The 15311-nt window shown below is 46.3% G+C and overlaps 1 protein-coding gene and 1 long non-coding RNA gene across 20 annotated transcripts in view; one reads left to right on the top strand and one right to left on the bottom strand.

The window, feature by feature from the left end:
* LOC144773261 (uncharacterized) overlaps nucleotides 1-15311 on the bottom strand; it is a 7170044-nt gene that overhangs the window by 393603 nt on the left and 6761130 nt on the right. The gene's annotated exons all lie outside the window — the stretch shown is intronic.
* Nucleotides 1-15311, top strand: part of LOC144773263 (uncharacterized) — a 404133-nt gene that overhangs the window by 324117 nt on the left and 64705 nt on the right. For 3 of the 6 annotated variants that reach the window (XR_013599942.1, XR_013599943.1, XR_013599938.1), the window contains 2 exons: nucleotides 5236-5324; nucleotides 5407-5470. The exons of 2 other annotated variants lie outside the window; for them this stretch is intronic. This is a non-coding gene — a long non-coding RNA (uncharacterized LOC144773263). The remainder of the gene's footprint in view (nucleotides 1-5235; nucleotides 5325-5406; nucleotides 5471-15311) is intronic. One more of the 6 variants, XR_013599940.1, reaches the window with a different exon arrangement.

The raw sequence follows: 15311 nt of genomic DNA, 5'->3' as shown, positions 1-15311 counted from the left end.
ACCCCTGGCTGGCCACTCAAATAGACACAACTGGCTGATCACTCAGCTGGGGCAAGGTTGTGTAATCACCCCTTGCTCAGGTATAGTATTCCTATACCTACTTATATATAGACACATAGTAACCTATAAGTCACTCCTATGGCAGGCCTTAACAATCCTGGAGGCAGACTGCTTGGTTGTGTGTGAGATGGTGCTCTAGCATGAGCTGAGCCTGTCTGCAGCATTCAGGACCATGTCCTTATAGCTGTTCTATAATATCCCCATACCATATACTCTTAAGTGCATTATAATCCTCGCGGTTAATGCTAACTTTGGTTTGGCTTTATCCAAACATGTTGTGTAAGGTGTCATACGCCTTGGAATACTACCCCCTCGCCAATTCTGGTGACGGGGGTAGCATTCCACCTTTATAGAGGGAGAAGACATGTTGTTGCTGACTATCCTGGTTAAAGTTAACCAGAGCCCCAGCAAAACGGACGCTGCTGCCACAGACACAAGTCTGACCTCCTGCTGCTGGGAGTCCTTCCAGTCACGGAGGTTTGGACCATAGGTTTCCTGCCTGGGAAGGTGCAAGCACCACCCCAGACAGGACTTGGTGTATTTGGACAGGGAGGGCTGAATAGATGGAGACACTGCCCGCGGGCACACTAGGTGCTCCTTGCATACCCCAGTTCAAACCGGTTGCTGGGGCACTCCAGCCCCAGCTCTGGCGCGAAACTGGACAAAGGAAAGGGGGTGTAACCACCCCCCTTCCTGGTACCACCCATAGGAGGGACCTAGAAAGTAATCCAGCCCTTTTTAGTTGTATAAAGGTAGGAGCTGAGTCCTGAGACTTTAGATTATTCCTGAATCGAAACTTGACACGAAACTCTGGACCTTCGACATTCTGCTGAAGCTGAAGACTCTCCCTTGTGGCCAAGGAGTGACCACCCTGGGCAACCAGGCACCATCCAGCAAATCAACGGCTTGCTTTGTCGACGTTCCCGCCGGAACCCGAGCACAGAGCCTGACACGACCCATACTTCCAGACCTCTTTGACCCTCTCTTCACGACTGCAGCATAGCTGAGATCCGTGGAGGCGACGAGACATGTGGGACCGGACATCTTGGAAAGCCTGCAACTTGCTGACTGTGCAGCTCCTGAGGTATCCTTGAAGCTGTGCACTGGGGATTGAGAAGCCTCGAATCCGAGCTCCACCTGCACCGAAGATCAGCCCTCCACACTCCACGAGTTCTGCGTGGGGCCCTTCTGCTTGTGTTCTGCTCGACGCGTGGTCCGGTTGCGGGCCTGTTGGCTAGTAGCCTCTGTGACGATAATCCTTTTGAACCACCTCACTGGTCTTGTGGCTCCAGACAGGCCCTTGCTTCCCTACAAAGGTGAAGCACCTCAGACCTTACCGGTCTGCACCAGAAGCCTTTGTTGTATCCTGCGTGGGTTGCCTTTGCCAAGGCTTGTTGACTCCAACCCGGAAGTCTACTCCTCCATCCACGAGAACCTTCGTGGTACAGCTTCTCTCCAGCACCTGGTTGTCGTCGACGCCTCCTGGACCGCGTGGCTGCAAAGACAAGCTTCAAGACAGCACCTGATTGCTCTTCAACATCGTCTGGTTCCATCCTGGTTCCACCCGGTCACTGGCTAGTGACCCAGACTCTGTCCCCTCTGCTTTCAGGTCCTCTTCATCCTCGATCCACCCTTGGATCCACCCGGACATCTTCCTCCTGGTCGCCTGCAGCATCTTTCTTCAAGGCTCCATAGGATTCAACGACAAAACCGGACACATCTTCACACCTATGCACCCGCAGTCCATGGTGAGCTAACGCGAGTACTTCGGTGCTCCCAAGGGTATTGACTATCCAAGTGTCTAGGTTTTTAGTTGTTTTCTCCTAGCTAAACCGGAAGTGTCCTAAATCCTTCTAAATCTAACTTCTACGTTCCCATTGACTTTGTATTGACTCACACGTGTGTAAAGACACTGCACGCGCCACCTGTGGGCCTCCTACTTCTAAACTAAGGTTCAGATAGTGTAGCCCCAATGATTCCCGAGGCCCTAGGCCTTTCCTTTTCTCGTGACGTGGTACTTATACCACTTTCTTAATATATGGTTTGCTTCGCCCCTAGGGCTCAACTGTAATTTGTGCAACTTAACGTATTCGGACTAAGTACCTTGTTATGTGCTTTGGCCTCTGATCTCATAAAGAGTTCAGAGGAGTATGTTAGTAAATAAATACATATGTATTTTATATATATCCTGTGTGGTGTCCTTTCATTTGGTATTCAAGGGGTTACATATGGTAAAACAGCTGGCTTCACACACCCTCAAGAGCCTTTTAGCCTAAGACTGTTCTGTCCACCCTACCACTAGGATAGCTGGTCTATAAGGTTGACTTACAACCATCAACATAAGGGTTGCTTGGACTGGTGCAAGGTGTTCACTAGAATAGTGAACATCATATACCAGGCCAACTTCTCACATTGGTGTGCAGCGGTTGGGATTAGAGCTTGCTGTTGTTTTACCACTTATAATCTTGAGATGTCATTTGAAAGATCACATAGGTACCTGTAGGTACATATAAAAACAAGTCTTAGTATACTTAAGTTCTACTGAACTTAGCGGTTGTAGAGCCTGGGCCTAGCACACCCTGACTACAACTCCTAGAAAGGTTCTGTAGGAAAACAAATAGTGTAGGTATGTGCAACACCACACCTCACTAGAAACCATGTCTCAGACAGTGAACTCATGTGGTTCTCTGCCTGCAGAGGTAGATCCCTTGAGGACTGCTTCGAGATATGAAGCCTTAGCCTTCCAAGAATTGAGACAATTGTGTACTTCTAGAAGGCTAAAACAGGGTTCAAACCCTACCCTCAGGTTCCTGGTTGAGCTCTTAGAAGAGTATGATGCTCAATAGCCACCTAAGACAGGTGATTCAGGTAGTGCAGATTAAGTCCTTCCCTCCTCAGATGATAATGCTGATACTATTGTACCAGATGAGGAAGAAGATGGGGTAGAAGAGGAAGATTCTGATCTTGAGGTAAACAGCCAGGTCCCAGTCAGAAGACTTAGCCAGGCTAACCTAAGCATACATGGGAGTCAGTATGTGCAGCCCCTATACAGACCCCCAAGTGGGCTTAACCAGAGGCAGAGGAGAGGAAGATCCCACTCCAGGGAATCTCTCCAATCTCAGGCTTCAAATGGCTCTCATGGCCCTGCTCAGAGAGTGATGACCTGCCCTCAGAGAAGGGAACATGAGGCCAAAATGAGAGAGGCTGCTCTGAGGATTGAGAGCCAAGAACTAGAAGTTGCCTTGGCCAAAGAGAAGCTTGCTCGTGCTAGAGAGCACAGAGAGAGTGGGTTAGAACCCACTGGTGGCAGCAATATCCCTAAGGATAATGATAGGTCCTATGAGAATAGACACATAAGCAAGATTGTGCCCCCCTACAAAGAAGGGGATGACATCCACAAATGGATAATTGCTTTGGAGAGGGCCTGCAAAGTACAGCAGGTACCCCAAAGTCAGTGGGCAGCAATCTTATGGCTCTGCATTTCAGAAAAAGGTAGAGATAAGCTCTTCACAGTTAGTGATGGGGATGCTAACAACTACTCTGTCCTGAAGAGTGCTCTGATTGATGGGTTTGGCCTAACCACTGAACAATATAGGTTGTTCTTCAGGGACACCCAGAAGACACACTCAGGACTGGACTGATTTTGTTGATTGTGCCACTAAGGCTCTGGAAGGCTGGTTATTGGGAAGTCAAGTTAAGGACTATACAGGATTGTATCATTTGATCATGAGAGAGCAAATACTTAACAATTGTCAAAACCAGTTATTGCATCAATACCTGATTGACTCTGATCTGACCTCTCCTCAAGAATTGGGAAAGAAGGCAGCCAAATGGGTCAGGACCAGGATTAAGCAGAAAAACCAGAACCAGGGAGGTGATCAGAAAAAGGCAGACCAGAATGGTAATGAGCAGAAACCAAAAGACCAGAAGTCTTCACCAGGCCCCCAAAAGGCACAGGGGAAGGGCGGCTCCAAAAAGAACAAACAGAAACAAGAAGGCCCAAAGAAGCCCTGGTGTGGATACTGTAAATCAGTCTCTCACTGGTTTAGTGAGTGCACCAAGAAAGGCACAGCACCAACCACCATTGCCCCTAAGGCAACTGTTCCGCCTAGTCCAGCTGTTAGTGGTGGTTCCCAGCAAAAGGGTGTAGTAGGGTTGACCCTGGGAACTGAGGTGGACTCTGGCCTAGTCAGAGTACCAACTCAGGCAGTTCTTGTCTGTGATGGGGACATAGCAATGTCCTCTACTGTAAGTCCCAGTAATCTGAGCAAGTACAGGCAGACACCTTTTATTAATATTGAAAGCATCAGTCGCTGTATACTTGAGCGTATTCAGTATCTCTTCAGACACACACAGACAGCTGTTCCTGACCGTGTCTATGCCGGCAGTAACTCTCACCTCATTGCGAACGTGGAATTTATGCTGCACTGTCAGTTTAACAAAAAGTAAGTGATACAACCTCTGGATCTAAATAAGAGTGTGTGTCTTGGAACAACCGCAAACGTATGTCTTTGTATAGTCAATTTAAGCAGACTCGCAAGTGGCTTTAGCCACAAATCTATCCATACTGCCTTACGTAGTTCGCAAGCGGGTTTAGTCATTAGTTTATCTACAATGCCTACCGCTACTTGTGTGGGTTAGGGTGCAGCCATAGTTGAGCTGTTTAGGCGAAGTATGACTGCTGTCTGTTTCACCCCCCTGCCTTGTGAATGTGGTGGGCTTTTACCCTCCTGCTGTCTTCATTTATTTGAGCGCGTAACTATATAACAGAGTTACCGCCGTATATATGATCTCAAGTCCTCGGTGTGATCTAATTTAACATAATCAAACAATTCTGTTCAAATGCAAACACCATAATAGCGAAAATGTATGCAGACTAAACACCATAATAATTATTGTAACTATCAATTTCCCAAAAGTACTTGTTAGCTTAAGTGATGTGCAAATATATTTACGTTCTTAAACTTTCAGCACTTGAAGTGAAGCCAATAGCAGGCATCATTTCATTACACTAATGGCTGAAATTCATATTTAACTTTGCATCTGGTGCCAAATATAGGCTATACTAATTAGATCCTACACAGTGCACACAATCGATAGTCAGTTTTTGACTTGTGTAATCTTCTTCTAAACGAAGATACAGTACAGAATGAGTATTTGAAATTATTTTTTCAGACTTTCCTGTGAATATAAAAAAAAGGACTATCCTCCGTGATTAAAAAGTCGTGTTGAGAGATAAAGAAGTGAGCTGTACAACCCTCCAGGTAAAAAACAGACCTGGCAAATTATGTATAATCCATCTTAAATGAACACATGATGTGTAACTGGTGCCTTTCTTCATTTTAGACAGAATTAGACACCAACAGCATTGATTCACCTCGAAATTGGTCATCCATAGTCCACTACTCAAGTAAGTGTTGACTTTGGGTGAATGTGCTACTTTGCCTTTCAAGCTTCACGTGACTTACACCACAGCATTTCAACATTTCAGTCGCCACACCGACTTTTGTAATGTATACTATAGATCAATGTACACAACTGAGAAATTAGATTTGTTCATAGGATAGTTTAAAATGAAGGAACATTAAATGCTTTTTGAAAGTTGTTTGCTCATAGATTTGTGCAACACAACAGGGATACAGTAACTTAATGTCATATTATGCCATTTTCGGGGTCATCACTAGATGTTATAATTATTCGTCCTGATGAAGGTCTTGTGAAATAAAAGGTTAAGACCGAAACGTCGACTTCTACGTCCATTTCTGCTTGTATGACGTCTGCTTCCTGTGACTTACTTCTATCAGATTAGAAGTCATTGTTTTCACTGTAACGGTTTGGACTTTTTTCTTTTGTATTATAGGAGAGATTGATGCATCCCTTGTACATTAGAAATGCATTGTCTGATTAATACTTATGACTGATCAAGAACCCTTATGACTTTATACAAAAGTAAATAATAAAATTTTTTGATATAAAAACATGCCTTTGTTGTTTCTCTTCTTTTTTTAGCTAGTGTGGTAGCTAAACTCTCTTGTCTGAAGAGATACTGAATACGCTCAAGTATACAGCGACTGATGCTTTCAGTCTGAATCTCAGATCTTAAATACAGATTCACATTGTTGCCTATTAGTTTTTTTTTAAAAATCTCTTGCTTTGCATCATTTGTTTACATATTATTCGCCCAAGCCCGCAAAGGTTCATTGGGTTACCCACCCTTCTAGCTCTCACCTTTTATTAATGACAAGATGGCTCAGGCCTACAGGGACACATGTGCCAGTGTCACCATGGTGACACATAACTTTGTGGACCCTGACCAGATCATAATAGGTGAGACCTACCTAGTGACCAACGCTAGCAATGCCACTACCTCCCATAGTATGGCAGTTGTTAACTTCTCCTGGGGAGGGGTAACTGGCCTCAAAAGAGTTGTGGTAAGTTCAGACCTTCCAGTAGAGTGTCTGTTAGGAAATGATCTTGAAACCTCAGTTTGGTCTGAGGTGGAGTATAGGACCCATGCAGAAATGCTGGGAATGTCAGCACATGTCCTTGCTGTGACCAGGTCACAGGCCAAAAAGTGCTTACCTGAACAGGTGCTGGATCTTGGAACAATAGACCAGGCACCACCCAAGAGAAAGAGCAAGAGGGTTAAGGCAGTGCCTTCCCCCTGCCTCAGGTTGAGGATCAGCCCTCCCAGGAGGATGATACTGAGATCCAAGAGGGAAGAGCTTGAGCCTGATCAGGTTGAGTTTCTTGGGACAGGGGGACCCTCAAGGGCAGATCTGAGGCAGGCACAATTAGATTGTTCCTCTCTTGAACCCCTCAGACAGCAGGCTGCTGCTGAGGCTGCTGGGAATGCTCAAGGTACCCATAAAGTGTATTGGGATGATGGGCACCTTTATTCAGAGGCTACAGACCCCAAGCCTGGTGCTTCCAGGAGGTTTGTTATACCTCTGCAATTTAGGGGCTTCCTACTTACCTTGGCCCATGATATTCCCTTAGCAGGACACCTGGGCCAGAACAAGACTTGGGACAGGCTTGTCCCTCACTTTCACCGGCCCCACATGTCAGAAGATACCAAGGAGTTTTGTCGCTCCTGTGTTACCTGCCAAGCCAGTGGCAAATCGGGTGGCACCACAAAGGCCTCCCTCATACCACTACCTGTGGTGGGGGTACCCTTTGAGAGAGTGGGGATAGACATTGTAGGACAAATAGACCCCCAAACAGCATCTCGGCACAAATTTATACTGGTGGTAGTGGATCATGCCACCAGGTATCCAGAAGCTATTCCCCTGAGGACCACAACAGCTCCTGTTGTGGCAAGGGCCCTACTTGGAGTTTCTCCAGAGTGGGGTTTCCAAAGGAGGTTGTCTCTGACAGAGGTGCAAACTTCATGTCAGGATATTTAACTGCAATGTGTAAGGAGTGTGGTGTCAACTATAAGTTCACCACCCCCTATCACCCACAGTGTAATGGGCTTGTCGAAAGATTCAACAAGACCCTCAAAGGGACGATAAAAGGGTTACCAGAAAAGCTGAGGCGAAGATGGGACATCCTTTTACCTTGCCTTCTGTTTGCTTACAGAGAGGTCCCACAAAAGGGGGTTGGCTACAGCCCTTTTGAGATTTTGTTTGAGCACCCTGTAAGAGGACCCCTATGTCTTGTGTAGGAAGGATGGGAGTTACCTCTCAAAAAGCCTAAGCTTGACATAGTGGACTATGTACTTGGTCTCCGCTCCAGGATGGCTGAGTATATGGAGAAGGCTTCCAAAAACCTTGAGGCTAGCCAAGAACTTCAGAAAGCTTGGCATGACCAAAATGCTGCGCTGACTGTGTACCAGCCAGGACAAAAAGTGTGGGTGTTGGAGCCAGTGGCCCCAGCAGCACTCCAGGACAAATGGTCTGGGCCCCACACAATAATTGAACAAAAGGGAGAAGTCACCTTCTTGGTGGACCTTGGGACTCCCAGACGCCCCCACAGGGTGCTTCATGTCAACAGACTCAAAGCATTTGTCGACAGGGCAGACATGGGCTTGCTCATGGCTACAGATGAGGGGCAGGAGGTAGAGAGTGACGTCATCCCGGTGACCATGATACCAACAACCGACGTGGATTCGCCCGACACCACCTACCCATACGCAGGGGCACTTCTGACGAAAAACTTTCTGGATTCAGTCTGATGCTTGGGGGGTAATCATAAAGTAAGGAATCTGTACCTAACTGTTTCTTTCAGATTTTGTTCTCAGTCCCATCCCAACTGGAGTATGATATAATCTATGTATGAATTTAAAATGAATAAATCGAAGGTGAAAGTTAGGGGACTGTCAGGGCGCATATGGGAAGCTAGAGAAGCAAGCTTCATAAAGCGTCACGGGGGCAGGAAACTACATTTCCCGTCATGCCGTGCACACGTTGCCGAGGATGCCCTGACACGAACATGCCTCTGACGTATGCAATCGGCATCGCATAAGACAACATGGCGCCCGGACGAGGACGCCGATTATTCTTGCTGATTCCAGTGTAGCTGTGTTTTCCCGACGGTAAGAGTACGGTAGCACCAACCTTTTGTATCGCATACCTCTCCAGTGGATCCTCGATCCTAACAGGTATTGTGGTCTTCCTGCCTTCTCCCGTTGGTGAGACGCACGTATTTCAAAGCGGTCTCTTGCGGGGAGAAGGAAGAGTTCTGTCGACTCCGCTCCTTCCTGCCTTCTCCCGTTGGTGAGACGCTCCCACTACGTAGCGGTCTCTTGCGGGGAGAAGGAAGAGTTTTGTCGGCCATTATCTGCTTTCTCCTGTTGGATGAGACACACATTCTCCAAGCGGTCTCTTGCAGGAGAAAAACCATTTGTTTCCTGGTATCTCAAGTGGAGTACTTTTAATAGGGAAATCTATCATAAGAGTATTCTCTACATGCAAAGCTGTGTACTTAAATCTGCTAACAATGTTGCATCAGTACCTCGCATTATGATTTGATAATGAAGGTCATACTAAATAGACTCAAGGAGTAGAGTCTTTCCTTCCAGTACTTTGGTTATTTGGGATTCTAATCCTTGGAACTTACTTTGATCCAGTGCTGTGTTATCTTTTGTCTTTAGGGGAGATCTGTTGGGGGGATCCTGGGTTATGCTGATATTGTGTATTAAGGGACAAGCCTGAGTCTTTTACAGGTACGCATACAAACAGGTTGAAGAGGTCCTGCATAGAATGCTTCCTTAGGTTGTGTATACAAACTAACTCGTTATTTCATTGTAATAGATTGGGGCTGATACCTGGTGACTTCCCCACCGATCTTCCCCTCCGTTAGAGACAACCTTATTTTTCTTTACAGGTAGTTATACATCCAACATAGCTATAGAGTGGTTATTGTGAATATTGATGGATAGATGTTGATAGTGAGAATAGTATATTCCAATAATAACAGTTTATCTCTTTTTTTGTTTGTTCCTAGATCTCCCTCCCTGCTGTTCCTACCCTTTCCTTCCCTCGCTGGACCATCCCACTAGTCTGAGAGGATTTATTCCATCCGGACTTGGGGCTGTCGAGAGGTGGACCCCATTGAGCATCGGTCTGATCCCGAGGAGAACCTGGAGCCTTGACAGAATAATCGGCCCACTTTTTCTCTCCTCCTGATCAGGTGGAAGCAGAAATGGCAACCCTAGACGATGTGTTAGCCGCACTTGTTTTAGTTCAAAATGAGTTGGCTACACTTTGATGCGGGTAGCTCTTCTCTACCACAACCAGGTACATTGGTAGTCGAAGTTCCCTCACAAATATGGTTGGCCCCTCCAGAAAGATATTATGGGGATATGCATAAAGTACAGGTGTTCCTAACTCAAGTGATGCTCCATTTCCACTGTAAACCCACGATGTTCTCTACAAATCAGACTAGGGTGGCCTTTCTGATATCATATTTAGGTGGAGAAGCTGCCCAGTGGGTGGTGCCCATAGTAAGACGAGACGATCCCCTTCTCCATGACTGGGATACTTTTAAGGATGAATTCGAAAAAACCTTTGACCGGAGAGCGGAAACCTTTTCTGCAGATAAAGAGTTACTAGAGCTAAGGCAAGGAGGTAAGGACCTCTTGGTATATTTAAATACTTTTCATAGACTGGTGGCAGAGACAGATTGGCCAGAATCTAAGAAAGACGCTATATTCTACCAGGGACTAAGGGATGATTTAAAGGATGTCATAGCCCATGTGGACCCTCAGCCTAAGACCTGTACCGCTCTGATCGAATTGACACTGCGTCCAGACCACAGATTGAAGGAACGCAAGGGCGATCATAAAAGAAGGGAGCGAGGACCGCTACATGTGGAGCCATCCAGATCAACAGAATATAGGGCTGCCACCTCGGAACCCATGGAAATAGGAGCAGTCCGCGCCGCTCTTACACACAGGAACCTGAATATCAACGGAAACAGGGACTCTGTCTCTATTGTGGAAAAAGAGGCAATTTTTAATGTGAATGCCCTGTGAAGCCTAAGAGTGTTAAGTCTAGGGGCGGTCAAGTGGCTGCAATAGCAGCAGATCAGCCGGTGGAAAACTGACACGCTTGAGGAGGGAAGAAGGACACTCTTTGAGCAGAAATGATATTCCTTAAGTCAACAACGAAGATGCTACCAAACCCGAGAATTTCTTTATTGAAATGATACTGGTAGTAGGAGAAGACAAGATTCTGTTCCATGTGATGGTGGATTCAAGGGCCACGGGTTGTTTCATGGATGAAGAAGCTCTCAGATTGGGAGTCGATTTAATCCAGAAAGACCTCCCAGAAGAAGTATTCGCAGTGGATGGTAAACTGCTCGAGTCTGGTCCTATTTGTTCTCACACACAGGAACTGGAAGTATGGTACCAGGATAATCATTGTGAGTTCCTTTCTTTTAACATCATTCATGCACCTCAATATGGAACTATATTGGGATTGCCATGGCTACAGAAGCATGATCCCACTGTTGAATGGTCCACGTTAAAGATGACAATGGATTCTGAATATTGTTCCACTCATTGTCTATACCCCCTCATTGCACCATTCAAGGCCTTATCCGGACGATATCATATCGCCAAAGCTGCCGAGAAAGAGGTGACTTTACCAGAATACTATCAAGAATTTGCCCTGGTGTTTAGTGATAGCATGGCTGAAGAATTACTACTGTATCAGATGTACGACTGCCAAAACGATCTCATTCCAGGTGCTGTGGTTCCGTGCAGCAGGGTTTACGCCTTGACCAAATCTGAAAACCAACATCTAAGGCAGTATCTAGATAAATTTCTTTCTTTGGGGTACATTTGTCCTTCAAGTTCGCCTGCAGCCTCCCCTCTTTTTTTTAAACCGAAGGCCAATGGGGAGCTCCGAACATGTATCAACTTAAGAGCCCTGTATGCCATCACGGTAAAGAATCAATACCCTCTTCCTCTTGTCTCGGTGTTATTGGAACAAGTACAAGGGGCTGCAATATACACCAAACTTGATCTTCGAGGGGCCTACCACTTGGTCCGTATGCATGAAGGGGACGAATGGAAGACCGGCTTCAAGACCAGATACAGGCTTTATGAATACCTCATTATGCCTTTCGGCCTATGCAACGCCCCTGCGGCCTTCCAATTCTTTTTGAATGACGTTCTTCGGGAGTACCTCGACAGATTCGTGGACATATATATCGATGATATTCTTGTTTTTTCTGCAGCCACCGAAGACCATCAGGATCACGTTCGGATAGTGCTGCACGCTTTACAAAAGAACCACCTGTTTTGCAAGATAAGCAAGTGTGAATTCCACGTCTCGACAGTAGATTTTTTTCAGGAGTGATGCTTACCCCAGCTGGCCAGATCATGGCAGAACGAAAGGTCATCGCCATTACGGAATGGCCCATCCCCAATACAGTGATGGACATTCAATGCTTTTTGGGGTTCGCTAACTTTTACAGGCGTTTCATACATCATTTCTCAGCCTTGGTGGTGCCTATCACACGGCTGCTGCGAAATAATGTTACTTTTCAGTGGGATGAAGCGGCCCAGAGTGCTTTTGATTCCTTGAAAACTGCCTTTTCTTCTGCACCAGTTTTGGCTCATGCTGATCCTGAGTTGCCTTTCATCATAGAAGCAGACGCCTCTGATGGAGCAGTAGGAGCTGTACTGTCACAAAGACATTCAACTACAGGACAGATGCATCCAGTAGCCTTTATGTCTCGTAAATTGAACAGTGCCGAGAAGAACTACACCATCGCAGAAAAGGAACTGATGGCTATTAAGATTGCTTTTTCTGAATGGAGACATTGGATTCAAGGGGCTAAACATCTAGTCACAGTCTGTACCGATCACCGCAACCTGCAGTTCATGAAATCAGCTAGACAACTTACTCCTCGACAACTCAGGTGTATGATGTTCTTCTCCGAGTACAACTTCATCATCACCTCCAGGCCAGGAAAAGACAACAAAAAAGCAGACGCTTTGACCAGACAAGACCCTCAGATGGAAGAAGTCTCAAATCCTGCATGAGCCATCATTTCACCAGACCAAGAGGTGTGTATAACACAAACCAATGATTTTCTTTGCAAGATCAGGAGGGGAATCCATACCTTCTATTGGAGAGACTGGCTCAAACATCATCCTGAATGGAAGTTAGTCCAAGGGGTACCCATGAAAGGAAAGCAGGTGTTATTACCCACCAAAGAACTCAGGAAACAAGCCTTTCATTGGTGCCCTACTCTTCCATGTGCGGGACATGGTGGGATCCAGAAAACCATTGAAAACACCCTCAGACAGTTCTGGTGGCCGTCTCTTCGTAGAGATTCTTGTCTTTGGGTACAAGGGTGTGACATATGTGCTCAAATGAAGACGGATAGTCAGAAGACGCAAGGCCTTCTGCAACTCATGCCCACTCCAGAAAACCCCTGGGAACGGTGGTCAGTTGACTTTATAGTTGGGTTACCTAAAGATAAGGGGCATACAGTCATTGTTGTGGTGGTGTACTATCTGACAAAAATGGGACACTTTTTTCGCCTGTAAACAACTTCCTACTGCAGGGCAGTTAGCAAATCTGTTACTAGTTCATGTGGTTAGGTTACATGGACTTCCTCGTACCAATGTTGTCGGACAGGGGGTCCCAACTCACTGCACAGTTTTGGAGGGTTTGGTGTACGAGGTTGAACATATCTTCCGCTCTGTCTACTAGTTTTCATCCGCAAACTGATGGCCAGACGGAACGGTTGAACCAAACACTCAAACAATATCTACGATGTCATGTAGATAGTAACACAGAGGCTTGGGTGGACTGGTTGTGGATAGCGGAGATTGCCTACAATAATGCACTTCACAGTTCCACGTGCCATTCACCCTTGTACAGTTCCTACGGATTTCACCCACAGTTTGTCCCATTTGTAACTCCCAGTCATACCTTGAAGCTCCCTGAAGTTCAGCAGAGGTTAACACACATTAAACATACGCTACTTGACACCTCTCTCTATCTCAAACACGCCAAAGTATTGTACAAAAGACCGGCCGATAAACACAGGAGACCTGCTCCGAACTACAAGAAAGGGGATCTGGTCTGGCTTTCCACACGTAATATCAGATTCAAAAGACAGTTTTCTGAACCCTAAATTTATTTGCCCTTACAGGGTGTTACATATGGTGGGACAGGTAGCGGTGAGATTGCGTTTGCCTTCACATTTTCGCATCCATCCTGCTTTTCATGTTTCCCTGTTGAAACCTTCCCGTTGTCTGGTGAAGGGACGTCCTGTCCCTTTATGGGTGGACCAAACTATGGAATATGAGGTGCGTGGTGTTTTGAACTTTAAGATTATGCGCAACCGTCAGTGGTATTTGGTGTCTTGGAAGGGCTATGGTTCTGAGGAGGATTCGTGGGAGCCCGTTACTGCTGTGCATGCACCTCGTTTGGTGACTGCGTATCACAGGAAGTTTCCGGACAAACCTTGTGTCTGTCAGTGCTCTCCAAAAGGGGGATGTACTGTCAGGGCGCATATGGGAAGATAGAGCAGCAAGCTTCATAACACGTCACGGGGCAGGAAACTACATTTCCCGTCATGCCGTGCGCACGTTGCCGAGGACGCACTGACATGAACACGCATCTGACGTATGCAATCGCCATCGAATAAGACAACATGGCACCTGTGAGAAGTTGGCCTGGTATATGATGTTCACTATTCTAGTGAACACCTTGCACCAGTCCAAACAACCCTTATGGTGATAGTTGTAAGTCAACCTTATAGACCAGCAATCCTAGTGGTAGCGTGGACAGAACAGTCTTAGGCTAAAAGACTCTTGAGGGCGTGTAAAGCCAGCTGTTTTACCATATGTAACCCCTTGAATATCAAATGAAAGGACACCACACAGGATATATATAAAATATATATGTATTTATTTACTAACATATTCCTATGAACTCTTTATGAGATCAGAGGCTAAAGCACATCACAAGATACTTAGTCAGGATACGTTAAGTTGCACAAATTACAGTTAGACCCTAGGGGCGAAGCAAACCATATATTAATAAAGTGGTATAAGTACCACGTCACGAGAAAAGGAAAGGCCTAGGGCCTAGAGAATTTCTGGGGCTACACTATCTGAACCTTAGGTTAGGGGTAGGAGGCCCACAGGCGGCGCGTGCAGTGTCTTTACACACACGCGTGAGTCAATGCAAAGTCAATGGGAACTTAGAAGTTAGATTTAGAAGGATTTAGGACACTTCCGGTTTAGCTAGGAGGAAACAACTAAACACCTAGACACTTGGATAGTCAATACCCTTGGGAGCACTGAAGTACTCGCTTTACCTCACCCACGGACGGCGGGTGCATAGGTGTGAAGATGTGTCGGGTTTCGTTGTTGAATCCTAAGGAGCCTTGGAGAAAGATGCTGCAGGCGACCAGGAGGAAGATGTCCGGGTGGATCCAAGAGTGGATCGAGGATGAAGAGGACCTGAAAGCAGAGGGGACAGAGTCTGGGTCACTAACCAGTGACCGGGTGGAACCAGAAAGGAAACAGACGACGTCGAGGAGCAATCAGGTTCTGTCTTGAAGCTTGTCTTGGCATCCACGTGGACCAGGAGGCGTCGAGGACGACCAGGTGCTGGAGACGAGCTGTCCCATGAAGGTTCTTGCAGATGGAGGAGTCGACTACCGGATTGGAATCAACAAGCCTTGGCAAAGGCAACCCACGTATGATACAACAAAGGCTTCTGGTGCAGACCAGCAAGGTCTGAGGTGCTTCACCTTTGCAGGGAAGCAAGGGCCGG

This window comes from Lissotriton helveticus, chromosome 8 (genome assembly GCF_964261635.1).
Source record: "Lissotriton helveticus chromosome 8, aLisHel1.1, whole genome shotgun sequence".
Lineage (NCBI taxonomy): Eukaryota > Metazoa > Chordata > Amphibia > Caudata > Salamandridae > Lissotriton > Lissotriton helveticus.
The sequence above is the reverse complement of the archived record's forward strand: the minus strand, read 5'-3'. Positions and strand labels throughout refer to the sequence as shown.